Source organism: Cucurbita pepo, unplaced genomic scaffold (genome assembly GCF_057944985.1).
Source record: "Cucurbita pepo subsp. pepo isolate OVF unplaced genomic scaffold, ASM5794498v1 scafford_2, whole genome shotgun sequence".
NCBI classification, from domain to species: Eukaryota; Viridiplantae; Streptophyta; class Magnoliopsida; order Cucurbitales; family Cucurbitaceae; genus Cucurbita; species Cucurbita pepo.
This window is the reverse complement of record NW_028257907.1, coordinates 625609-638749: the sequence shown is the minus strand read 5'-3', so window position 1 is coordinate 638749 and position 13141 is coordinate 625609.

The window sequence follows — 13141 nt, the reverse complement described above, 5'->3', positions numbered from 1 at the left end:
CACATAGATGCAAAGGATGATGAAAAGGATGGAAATGGCAGAAAGAAATAAATGGACAAATTTGAAGAAAAGAAAAACATAAACGAATAAATAAAAGATAAAATCAATTCTCGAATAGGCTCTGATACCAAATTGATTAGGCAACCCTACTCCTCAACCTAACCATCCAAGTTTAGTTGAAGCAAAAACCCTCGAATGAAAGAAATTAACTACTTCGTCCAAGCTTTTGTTTTTGTATTTTTTTGTATTTTTTTTTCTTTCGTAAGTTTTGGTCTTCTTGTTAGATATTCGCCCACTATTCTCAAGTGGCAAGTCATCTAATCTTTCAGGAGTCATATATATCATATAGTCATATATTGCATATTCACCAACTCACCTATTGCAACTTGAATCATAGTAGGGGAAATGGTAAGAGCATAACTAAATTACCTAATTTCTAGTATGCTTAGAAGAGTTAAACTGCATGGCACCAATGGCGCGGGAATAGCTTAGATAAGCTAAATAGGGCACAACGATAATAACTCAATTTTAAAAATTTCAAAGCACAACTATAATAACTAATTTTCAAGGCTTCAAATCATTTTTCATGGTATTGACAAAGAAAAAAATTGATAAAAATTGTTATGAGATTCAAAAAATAAAGACAACTACTCGTAACACATAGAACTGACGTGACAAAGAAAAAAATTGATAAAAATTGGAACGAGATTCGAAAACTAAGGACAACAACTCGTAACACATGGAACTGATGGCTCGAGACGACCCTACTCTGTGACCTTAACTAACCATTAGTGATTCCCCAAAAAGGAAAAGTAATATATAGTGCAACTAAATAAGTAACCTACTTGTAGGCGGTAATCGAATCCTTGGTCGAGCAAGTTGCCACAGGTTTTTCTCTATGTAATGGAAAGTTCAGGTCTAGTTTTCTAGGGACCTAGCGTCACTAGAATATGCATGATGCAACTACTTTATGCGAAAATATTTTTTTCATTATGTTTTTGTATGGAAGGTACCCCTAAAAAGAACTCAACATTATTATCAAGGATACTAAATTAAGACTATGTAACAATGTTAGGAATAACCAACCTCCATAATTATATGACATTGTCCACTTTGGTTGAAGGGTTAAATTTTTCCACATACTAAAATGGAATGATTCATTACCATTGCTAAAAAGAGAGCTTGAACCTCCCCAACCTTATCGTTAACAATCATACGCTCTAACCAATTGAACTATTCCAACAAATTATGAGTATTAGCCTAGATATTGTCTACTTTGGCTAGTTACATATCGTCGTCAACCGCACGGTTTTAAAACGTGTCTAATAGTGAGAGATTTCCACATGCTTATAAGAAATGTTTCATCCCCTCCCCAACCGATGTGGGATTTTACAATCCACCCCCTTGTGTTCCCAGTAATCTCGTTGGCACACCACCAGATGACTAGCTCTAATACAATTTGTTATAAACCAAGCTCACCTCTATCAGATATTGTCTACTTTGGCTAATTACGTATCACCATCAGCCTCACGATTTAAAAATATGTCTACTAGGATGAGGTATCCACAACCTTAAAGAAAATGCTTGGTTCCCCTGTCCAATTGCTAGCAGATATTGTTTTTTTTTGTTTTCCTGTTACTTATCGTTGTATGTCTAAAAGTTTTAAAACGGGTCTATAAGGGAGAGCTTTCCACATCCTTATAAGGAATGCTTCGTTCCCCTCTCTAACTAATGTTAAATCTTAAAATAAATGGTTAGGATGGCTGAGTGGTCTAAGTCCTTATACTCAAGTTTTGGTCCTCATGAGAGGGTGTGGGTTCAAATCCCACTTTTGACAACTTTATATTAACTATTAGGTAAGTTTTCTTTTGTTCATTCTTGATTTCTTTGATACTTGTTCTTAATACACAGTTCAGAGTCCATATCACAAGTGTTTAACTTAGCATACAAAACACACACAAGTATTAGTATTTAGAGTGATTTTAGAAACCATTACAAACACTAAAGACGATATGTAATCTTATATTCTAACTCTATCAAATTGCTAGTTTAATCTCTCCATTAATCTCTGTCAAAGTTCATCGGAAAACATGTTTCTCGCCGGAGTATATCTAGAAACCTTTTGTTGGGCAGCCGATTATAAAACTTTTCAATGTCTGATTCCTTCACGAAACTTGTTGTAAATCCCATATGAAATATGTAGGAGTTGGTAGGAAGGAAAATGATTAACCATAGCCCTCGAATTTGGAAGAAATTCGAGAAAGAAAAACCCATAATCTAAGAGCATCAAACTTGAGTTTTAGGAATTCTCATCACTAGATTTTTATCTTAAAACTTTGCCCCAACTTCAGACTTTATAGGGGAAGCTTCCACCGACATTGAGAGCTCCAGAATCATCGTGATTTTGATTTTGCTGGATAATTTATCGGAAATATCCTCTCCGATCAGCGAGCTACCAACTTCGAGTTTGAATTCCGACTGTTGGATTTGATGACCTTTCAACGTTCTAGATTGTATCAAAATTTGGGGAAAATCCAACGACACGATTTTGAGATTGGAAGGACTTTGTGCAGATGGTCACATGCAGAGGTTTTTATTTTCAGCAGAATGACACTTTCGTAATTATCCATATCATCAGGGTAATTTGGTAATTTGCCACTTTCAGAATATTTTATTATTATTTTTCCCGAAAAATTCATAATTTTCGTAAAAATTTCTTCATCTCTTGTTGGTCATTTTCCCATCCTTGAGCATCTTGAAATTCCCTCTAGATAAGAGGAATTAAATATCCGGAAATTTCCTTAAAAATTGGAAAGTGACTTTTTTGTCCTTTTCGCTTAAGCTTTCCTTCCCAATACTTCTCCAAAGGCCTTATTCCTTAAAGTAACTCATTAGGGTATAGAAATGACTTGCTTAAGACCCTTTTCCTTGCTTAATCCTCTTAGTTTCTTTATTGGATCCTTTCGGACTTACATGGTTGGCATTGCTTCATTTTTATGGTGTTGCAGCTTCTTACCTCGAACCGACTACCAACAAACAAGTAAAAAAGAAATGTAGAAATTTAAAATAAATAGACGACTGGATTCCTTGGGACGACACCCTCTGTGACCTCATAGTTCTCGAGAAGCGCTTCTTACCTTGACCAATAGTCAACAAACAATTAAAAACTAAATGTAGAAATTAAAAATAAACAGACACGACTTGATGCCTTGGGAAAATCCCCGTTGTTACGGCATAGTTCTCGAGCAATGCTTCTATAACACCTGTTCATCGACTGCTCGATTCACATGAGTTACCACTAACATAGATATTTCGCTTCGAAAATTGGTCATAAAACAAAAAAATTTCATACATGACAAGTAAAACATGTGAATCAAGTATATTTTACAACACAAAATAATCAAAGTAAGTTTTGAACAACAAAAGCACATGTACTTAAAATAGAGTCAGAAAAGGATTCCTTGTTGTCTCGAGCCTGCTGGTCTTGTCTTCGATTGGCCTGCAACTTCTTATTTTGCCAAAAAAGTTAAAATAATCTTGATAAGTAATTAATTTACTCAATAAATAGCTAACTTGTCATTCACAAGTTTATTACTTATCTTTCCAGTTGTTCTTAAGTTTTATTCTCCATGAATTCCTAGTTTCTTTTAGAATAATTTGTAAGTTAGTAACGTATTTCAACTACCTCTCGCTTAGGTTACTTCTATATGGTCAGGAATACTCATTGTTCCTAACTTAGCACACACCGCGTCGGTCAGGAACTCTGCGAGGATTAGTAGACTACAATACTCATATTCTAAATCTTTCGATAATTTGTTTTGCGATAAATGGAAATGCAGTAAAGATGATAATCAATATTTGGTTTACCATGGGTAGAAGAAATATCTCTCTGAAAGCACAAAATTTTATGGACAAGGTCAACTAAATTTACAAGCATCGAAAGAAATTGATAGGTTTTCTGACGCTTGCTTATTTTCTTAGCCAATGTATGCTACGTGACAAAATTTAGTGCATCTAGAGATATTTTTGCCCGCCATAATCTACCTTTGAAGCCTCCAAAGCCCCCCATCTCCCTTATATTTCTTCTTCCCCATTTGCTTCCCTACTCCTTCATTGGCACCCTCTTTCTTCCATTTTGTGTGTTTTTCTCGTGGTGAATGGCTATTCATTTTCGGTGTTTGAGGGAACTTGCTACTTTTTGGGTTTTCTCTCTTTTTAAATATCTTTTTATTTCGTTTGTTCGTAAAATATGTTGTCAGTTTAGGTTCATTTTGATGGTGTTACTATAGCACGTGCGGAAGCCATTTGGATCTTAGGCACTCTAAGTACATCAATTATAGTAAATTAGCTAGCATGTTCAAAAGCATTAAAACTCAATGAGTTTGAATACTAACCTTTTGTAGTTCGAATTCCTTTTTCCTCACGAACGATTTTGAACCACCACTAGTGTCTTCCCTACTATTCTCCGGCCTTAGAACGAGATTGTGGAATCCGGTCAGTAATGAAATTTGATAGGAATTTAGTATATGTAAACTTAGAGTTTTGAGAGATTTTCTCAAAGTTTTTCCACAAGAATTTCCTTGTACCTTGATCACTCTATTCATTAAGTTATATTTGCATGTTCACGCTAATTTGAGATTACCAAATTTTGACACTCAAAATTCCACTCAAATTTATGGGATTATTTGGCAAACATGCATGTTTGGTTAAACCAAATTTTGACACTCAAAGAGTTTGAGTTATGTTTTGCTGGGAGTTAGTGAAGAGTCAAAAGCTTACAGACTCTATGATATAGAAGCGACAGATGAAAATAATGATATAGAAGCGGCAGATGAAAATACTGCAGAAGAAAATATTTCATCTGGCTCTTTGGCTGAAGCAAGCTCTCCTAGCTCGAATAAGGAGAGGAATAAGAGACCACCAGTCTGGATGAGAGACTATGCAATAGGAGAAGATTTTTGTGAAGATGTTGATGAAGCAGTCTGGATGAGAGACTATGCAATAGGAGAAGATTTTTGTGAAGATGTTGATGAAGCAGTTTGGATGAGAGACTATGCAATAGGAGAAGTTTTTCTGTAAAGAAGATGATGAAGCTCAGCCATGTCTACCCCTACTGAACCTGCAAACTTTGTAAACTTTAAAGAAGAATTTCTAGCATTGAAGAGTGATAAATGGAGGCAAGTCATGGATCTGGAGCAATAAACAGAAATGGCACATGGGAATTGATGAAGTTACCTGGTGGAAGTTTGGTATGAGGTCGTAGATATAAACTGATTACTATTCGTGTTCAGTTTAAGGGAGGGATTGTTAGGATTAGATTTGATTGAGTTATTTGGATTAGATTGATCTACTTATTTGAATTAGATTTGATTTAGTAATTCTTCAATTGGATAAGAGATTTCTCCCATTCTTCTGATCTTTCCAGTTTTCTTTTTCTGTTCCTAACAGTAACATGTCATTCTTAAAAAACGAGGACACCGATGTGACAATGATACATTAATTAAAAAGAATTATTTCAAAAAATTTATCAATTTTATATTAGAAATAAATTCATATAAATAAGTTTATATATTTGTATACTTAAAAAAAAGCTTAATGTACGTTTCACTCTCAAAATATATTCAAAGTCAAGTGTTTGATATGATGGATTATAAATTTGTAATGTATCCATTGTATTAACGAGTGTTTAGTACATGCCCAACACGCTTTCCAGTTTTCTTTTTCTGTTCCTAACAGTAACATGTCATTCTTAAAAAACTAGGACACCGATGTGACAATGATACATTAATTAAAAAGAATTATTTCAAAAAATTTATCAATTTTATATTAGAAATAAATTCATATAAATAAGTTTATATATTTGTATACTTAAAAAAAAGCTTAATGTACGTTTCACTCTCAAAATATATTCAAAGTCAAGTGTTTGATATGATGGATTATAAATTTGTAATGTATCCATTGTATTAACGAGTGTTTAGTACATGCCCAACACGTGTCAGATTAGTGACACTAAGTTATTCTCATGCTTTCTTTACACCCATTTAAAGTAGTTTGAAAACTAGCACGTCAAATATTATAATTGACTAACTACAACTTCAATTTTGTGCTTTAAGGAAGGTTTTGACCAAAGAGAATTAAAATCCTTAATTTAGTACATGGTAGTAAAGATGGACATGAGAATGAGTTATTCTCATCTGGAAAGAGATTTAACCTTAAGTTATATCTCATATCCTCTCTTAACCAATTATTTAGTTTTATTTGGTATGTTTTAGAAAGATCCATCAATAGCAAAAATCAAATAAAATAAAAAATAAAATAAAATAAAATAAATAGAATAGATTAAATTAGCCAAAAGTAATGACTAACATAATTAAAAAAAAAATAAAAATAAAGGATGAATTGATTAAATTGGCTAATTGCTAACATAATTAAAAAAAAAAATGTAACAAACATACCGAAGTAAGATTAGGAACACATGTAAAAAACAAAAAAACAAAAAAACACAAACAACCAAAAATCAAGATTTGGAAAGTGTTAAACAACAGTTTTGATATATAGTCATTTCAAGACTTTACTCATGCAATATTCCCATGAAATCTAGAGCATCATAAAATTTAGAGAAATGATTGAAATTGATGTCATGTTCATATAGGTTGACTTTAATACAAATGACAAATCGAACTTTCTTAAGGATAAATTGGGGACACCAGCCTAAGCTAATCAGGTAGGTGGCCTTACCATCCGTATGCTTATATTTGATGTTGACTGTGCCCTTGGTTCTGCAAGTGTCATATATATTGATATGTGTGATATGTTATAATATGTGAATTGTATGATAATACTTACGGTACCATGTGTTCAATGGTATATTTGAGATAGGATACGAGAAGGATGCACTAAACGTAATGTAACGATAGGAGTAAGACATGTTCATGAAACGTTATGGTTTGGTTACGTATCGAAGTGCTATGGGTATGACAGATTGATAAAAACGATATGGTCACGATGTATTCCTAAAACAATACGATTAGGTTATGGGTAGAAAGGGATAGGATTATGATAGATTGATAGAACGATAGCGTTACGATACGTTCCTATAACGTTATGACTAAGGTACGTTCAGGTAACGACACAACTATGATATGTCTAAGGACGTTAAGGCTATGATAAATTAGGGAAGGATATAACCACGAAGTTTTTACGATATGATATGATAATGATACGACATGTGAAGGACGGATATATATCCAACAAGTGTCAAAGAGGGACGTGAGAATAAATTATTCTCAAGGTTTCTTTACATCGGTCAAAGAGTATTTGATAAGCTTTCAAAATTAAGGGTTTTCTTTTTTCTTCTTCCTTCTTTCTCCCTTTTCACATTTAATTTTTTTTTTTTAAATAATAAAAAGTTTAATGTGAGAATGAAGAAGTTAGAAAGGAGAAAGAAATGAATGTAATAAAACTTTTCCGTCGGTAGGAATGAAAATGGTGAATGGGTCCTTGACGATAGTCAACCTCTATACTCTGGTTTTGGAAGTAAGTGATGATTATCAGTAATATGAGTTGTGTCAATACCACACCGTTATCAAGAGGAAGTAAAGTAGAGTAGAATAGATGAAGCGATCCATTTGTTGAGAGTACTGTAAGAGGCACACAAGTAAGAATGTTGGATATAACTACTCTTTCACATCTGAGGGATGAGTCTCATAGATCCAACTAAAATATCAAAAAAACAACTTCGGTTGGCAGTGATTGCTTGCATTGGTGTCTCCATTGTATCCCAGACACATGTAACATGACTTTTCTTGCTCAAATATAGCTTCATTTGTCTTAAAAGTTCACTTTTGAGTAATCCTGGAAGGCTTCTTAATTTGCAGCCTCTGGTGAAGATGATCACTCCGAGGTGGGTTTGTTAGTGAAGATGCAATTATATAATTAGGGTTTTACATCAATGGTTCCATTTATATATATAAATGAAATTTGTGGTGTATTTTTTGGAAATTCAACAATAATCATCGGTTATTTGGTTACCATTCTAAAGAAATTCAACTTTCGACCTTTTGTGAATGCTCAAAGCTACGTGCAAAGTACTATCGATTATGATCCATAATACTCACTGACTCGAAATTGAGGTTTGTTCAAGTTTGAAAATGTGACAAACCAAAAGACAAGATGCTGATTAATATTGTTTGTGATTGTTATTGTGAATTCTTCGTCTTTGAATACATATTTTTGCAATATTTTAAGTTACTTTTAAGATTGAAGGTTGATGAATAAAGTAATTACGACAAGTTCTTTTTATGCATCTTATTTGATCTAGCACATAAATGCTTCCTAATTATTTTATTTATTTTTTTATGAATTAGGTTATGAAGATCATTTGAATTATAAACACTTTAATTCAAACAATATTTAATAACTAATCATTTTAATATTTATACTCAAATATACTAACAAGTACTAGTAACACTAGTCTCAATGACTTAAAGAATACAACTATTATCTCGAACTATAAAGAATTTAATTCCAACCTATTCTAGTGGACAAACGCTTTATTAGACTCTATTGTAAGATTTCACTTCATCAATTTAAGTAGCGTTCAACTACAACTATAAATATCAAATTCTTAAGTATTCATGAACAAAATCGGCCTAACAATGTCTCTTGGAACTATTTACCAAAGGTGTTAGAATGAGCCGTGTGGAAGGGTTAACTTTAGATGCTTTAGTACCAATTAAGGATGTCAATATCCTAGTAGTGGAGAATGCAGGAAGGTTCGTAGTTGAAAAGAATAACAAGAATAGTGGACATCGTTTCATCTACAAGCGTGTGGTGAACGGTCTGGTTGGTATGACTAGAGAACGTCGTCCTCGCAGAATTTATATTATTGTGATAGAAGTTATAAATAATGATGATATTCCTTGGTCTTTTATTACAAAGGTGCAGAACATTCTTTTTGTGCATGTGTTATATCCATCGCCACCTACTCATAAGCTCTCACCTATTAAAGAAGTTCTCGAGTTCCTTGTCCACAAGTAGCAATACAACTACTAGAATGCTATCTCTACTTATAATAAGCCCTCTCTCTCTCTCGAAATATATGTGTGTGTGTTTGTGGATGTATTACTCTCTTTTATTAATGAAATATGGCATAGTCATAATGATATTATGAGTATCTTTTCTATCCCTCCCTTCCTTATCCCTATATAAAGAATATGAAGCAAGTAATTTGTTACTTTTGAACTTAAAATGCTTATAATTCAATTTATCTTTGTTATCAACAATAATTATCAAACGGTATATAATTTTGTCCAAGTAAGGTCGCTTCTCATTCTCTACATGATATCATAACACAAAATCGAGCAGAAGGGTTAACGATAAAATGATAACAAAAACCCATTCGTCGAACTAACTATAAAGGAAGGGTTGGTTGGAAACCATGTCTATACTTCTTTGCTTTAATCACAGGTAACTAAAGATATATAAGAACAACAGAATATGACATAATCAGTCAAAACATATAAAATTTCTTGCCATGTTATAGTTAATGAATATGGTATGCACAAAGATCTGACGTCACACTTCATGATTGGAGACCAATACAGTGAGCTATGGTCGTCCATACCGTCCTTTGGTCCAATTATGTCAAGCAAATGTTGCAGCAAGCAAAGAGTTTTTAATAAGTTCGCTATAGCAAAGAGCTCGGTTTAAGGCACAAATGTCTCTGATGTGAAAGGCGCACCAATTCAACGAGATTTAAGTAACCATGAATAAGACACATGATACAGCTGGTAAACGAAACGATGTTCATGACTCTTGTTATTTTCTTCCACTACAAACCTTCTAGCCTGTTGCACTTTTTTGTCATTGACATCCTTAATTGAAATTAGAATTGAAGGAAACACTTCTCCACAACTCATTATGGAACACCTTTGATTGATAGTTTCAACAGATTTACTTTGCCGAGGAATACTTTAAAATTCGATATTTATAGTTGAACGCTACTTAAATTGATGAAGTGAAATCTTACAACAGAGGTTAATAAATCGTTTGTCTATTAGAAGAGAGCTTGGAATTAAATTCTTATAGTTGGGATAAAGGATGTTTTAGTCAAACGAAGTATACTTTTTAGTTTTAAAATAAATTAATTTTTTAGTTTAAAATAAATTGATTTTTTGATTTTAATTTTAGTCCGAATAAATTAATTTTGATGTGGTGTTATGTATTTTAATAAAATTAATATTAACTTAATCAACAAAAATTTGTATTTTTTTTTTCAATTATAATCTAAATTAATAAAAATACCATTGAACTTTGCACTTTATCTAAAAAAAATACTCATAATTTTTTTTTTTAAAAAAGAATACGGTTGAATTTTCAAAAAAAAAAAAAAAAAAAAAAAAAAAAAAAAAACTTCAAAACTATTCTTCAACTTTCAAAAGTTTTTAAAAAAAGATAGATGGGGAGAAAATTGAAGGTTATTTTAGGGGAAGGTTTTCAAGATCAGTATAAGATCCTGAAAACATAACAAGAAGTAATATCCTAGCTTAAGGTTACGATTAAGAACCTACTAGTAGGCTACTTACAAAGTTTTACTCACTCCATGTTTATCATTTTTTTTCAAGTAACTAAGAGTTGGTCGTGGATGAGAGTGGACTTTGGAGTGTGGGCCATGGACTAGCTTCTATTTTTTTGTTCTCATGAAAGACCCAAATGATAGAAAGGAAAAAAATTAAAGGATTAAGCAAGAACAAAGGACTTAGTCAAGTCACTCGTGTACCCTAAGAAGTGATTTCAAGGAGTTAAAGGCCTTTTGAAAAGGATTGGAAAGGAAAAAGTAAATCAAAAGGGCAAAAAAGTCATTTTATCAATTATCAAGAATCTTTCCGGATTTGTAATTCCTTATCTAGAAGGAATCTCAAGATTCAAAATAAGCGAAAAATGATCAAAAAGCGATGAGGAATTTGTAGAAAAATTAGGGATTTTTCGAGAAAAATAATAATAAAATATTCAGAAAGTGGCAAATTACCAAAATACACCTAGAAGAATGGATAATTACAGAAATGCCACTATAATTAGAATCAGAGCATCTATCGTGACCATCCGAGAAAAATCCTTCAAACTCAAATTTCAACCATCGGATCTCCTCCAAAATTTGATATGATCTAGAACGAACATGCACGAATCATCACATCCAACGACTAGTATTCAAAGCCAAGGTCGGTAAGGATATGATTGAAGTTGATATCTCTGAAAAATTATCCATAAAGTTTGATCTCTAAATAACGAAGATTATGGAGCACTCAATGTCGGTTTAAGCTCCTCCTATAAAGTATTAAGTAGGAGCAACAATACGGAATAAGAATCGAGAAAGGTCGATCCCCCAATCGAAGGCAATAAGCGTTTAGATTGTGGGTCTCCTACTCTCAGATTTCTTCCAAATTCGAGAGTAATCCTCCACAATTTCTCTTCAAACTTCTACATAACGAAGAATCTGGAGCTCTCAATGTCGGTTTAAGCTCCTCCTATAAAGTCTGAAGTAGGAGCAACAATAAGTTATAAGAATCGAGAAAGGTCGATCCCCCAATCGAAGACAATAATCGTTTAGATTATGGGTCTCCTACTCTCAGATTTCTTCCAAATTCGAGAGCAATCCTCAACCATTTCTCTTCAAACTTATTCCTACTGTTTCTCAACAAGATTACCCACAAGTTCTATGAAGGAATAGAGTGTTGAAAGTGCCTAGAAACCATTCCCCCAATTAACTCAGCCATTGAAGAACTTCAAGAAAAACTTGAAAATCCAATCCGAGGATACATGATGATTCGTCGAGCAAGAATGATTCCAATCAGTTTCTGCACCTCCAAGGAATGCTTCCACAGAAGACCACGAAGAAAAATAACCTCGAGAGCGTATAAAATTGAAAGAAATAGGTTTCGAAATTAAATTGGGGATAAGAGTCGAATTCCTATCTACGATCTCTTTTCCTTCAAATTAAGGATTCCTCTAGCTTTAGAGGAAGAAGTTGAGTAAACTTGATGAAGAAATCGAGAGCTGAAACGTCGTAGAATAAGCTACCCAAGAGATCGAAAATCTGGCGTTTCGAGTGAGTTGTATACCGAGAACGATTTTTTGAAACTAAGGTCTTACACTTAAAGACGTTCCTCCAAACCAATTCCTTTAGCCTGGAGAAAGGATATGGAAGAGGTTCAATGAAGAAATAGGGCCTTGAAACCCCTAGAATCGGCTACCCAATAAGAAATCCTTTGTTTTATCTCTAGCGATAAATCAGATTTTGGATGAACTTTGGAAGCGAATATCTTAGGCTACTATCCACGAGAAGGTATCAAATCAAATCCCTAGCCCATCCTTGTAATACCCATCTTTAAGTTTCACGAAGAAATCGAGGAGAGAAATGCTGTAAATGTGGCTATACAGGCCAAGTTTCAGATGGCGGCGACGCGAAAAATGCGCATCTTCTTCCTGTTTAGAGGAAGAAAACGATGATATGGCCAATTCAACTAAACTGTCCAAGTCAACTCAAAATTTGACCTTTTCTCGGGTTTTCTTAGTAGATCTTATTTTATGAAATGTTGTATGAATCCTTATCCCGAGAGGTTATATAAGGTAATGAAGTTTGGGAGTTATTGAAAAACTTTAGTTAGCGAAACCAAGATATGGGAGAAAATGCTCATCACGATCCATATAACTACCCTTGGTCTCTAATAGATACTACGTGCACAATATCATGCTGGGCTATTCCTAAGAACTTATAAGTTCCAAGCTTGACCCAAGACGTTATGCATAAACCTAGGATTACCAAGAATCAAGAAAACACCTAGGTTAATGCAAACATCATGCTTAACAAGTTGCTAGGATCCATGCCTAAAGTAACTATTATCTCACTTCACGAAGTGTAACGCGAGGCCCCTATTTCTCTTTAGGTGGGATGCTATGGTATATGTACCATGAGCAGGATTCCATGTTGAACTTATTATCTCTCTCACCTAAATGAGATGCCCTACACCACGATTTGCTAGCAGGATGCCACGATTATGACAACACCACCTATGCACTCATGGGGAGGAAATTAAGAGTTACTTAGACATGCTCCAAATTACCAACTATTTTCTGTAAGGTC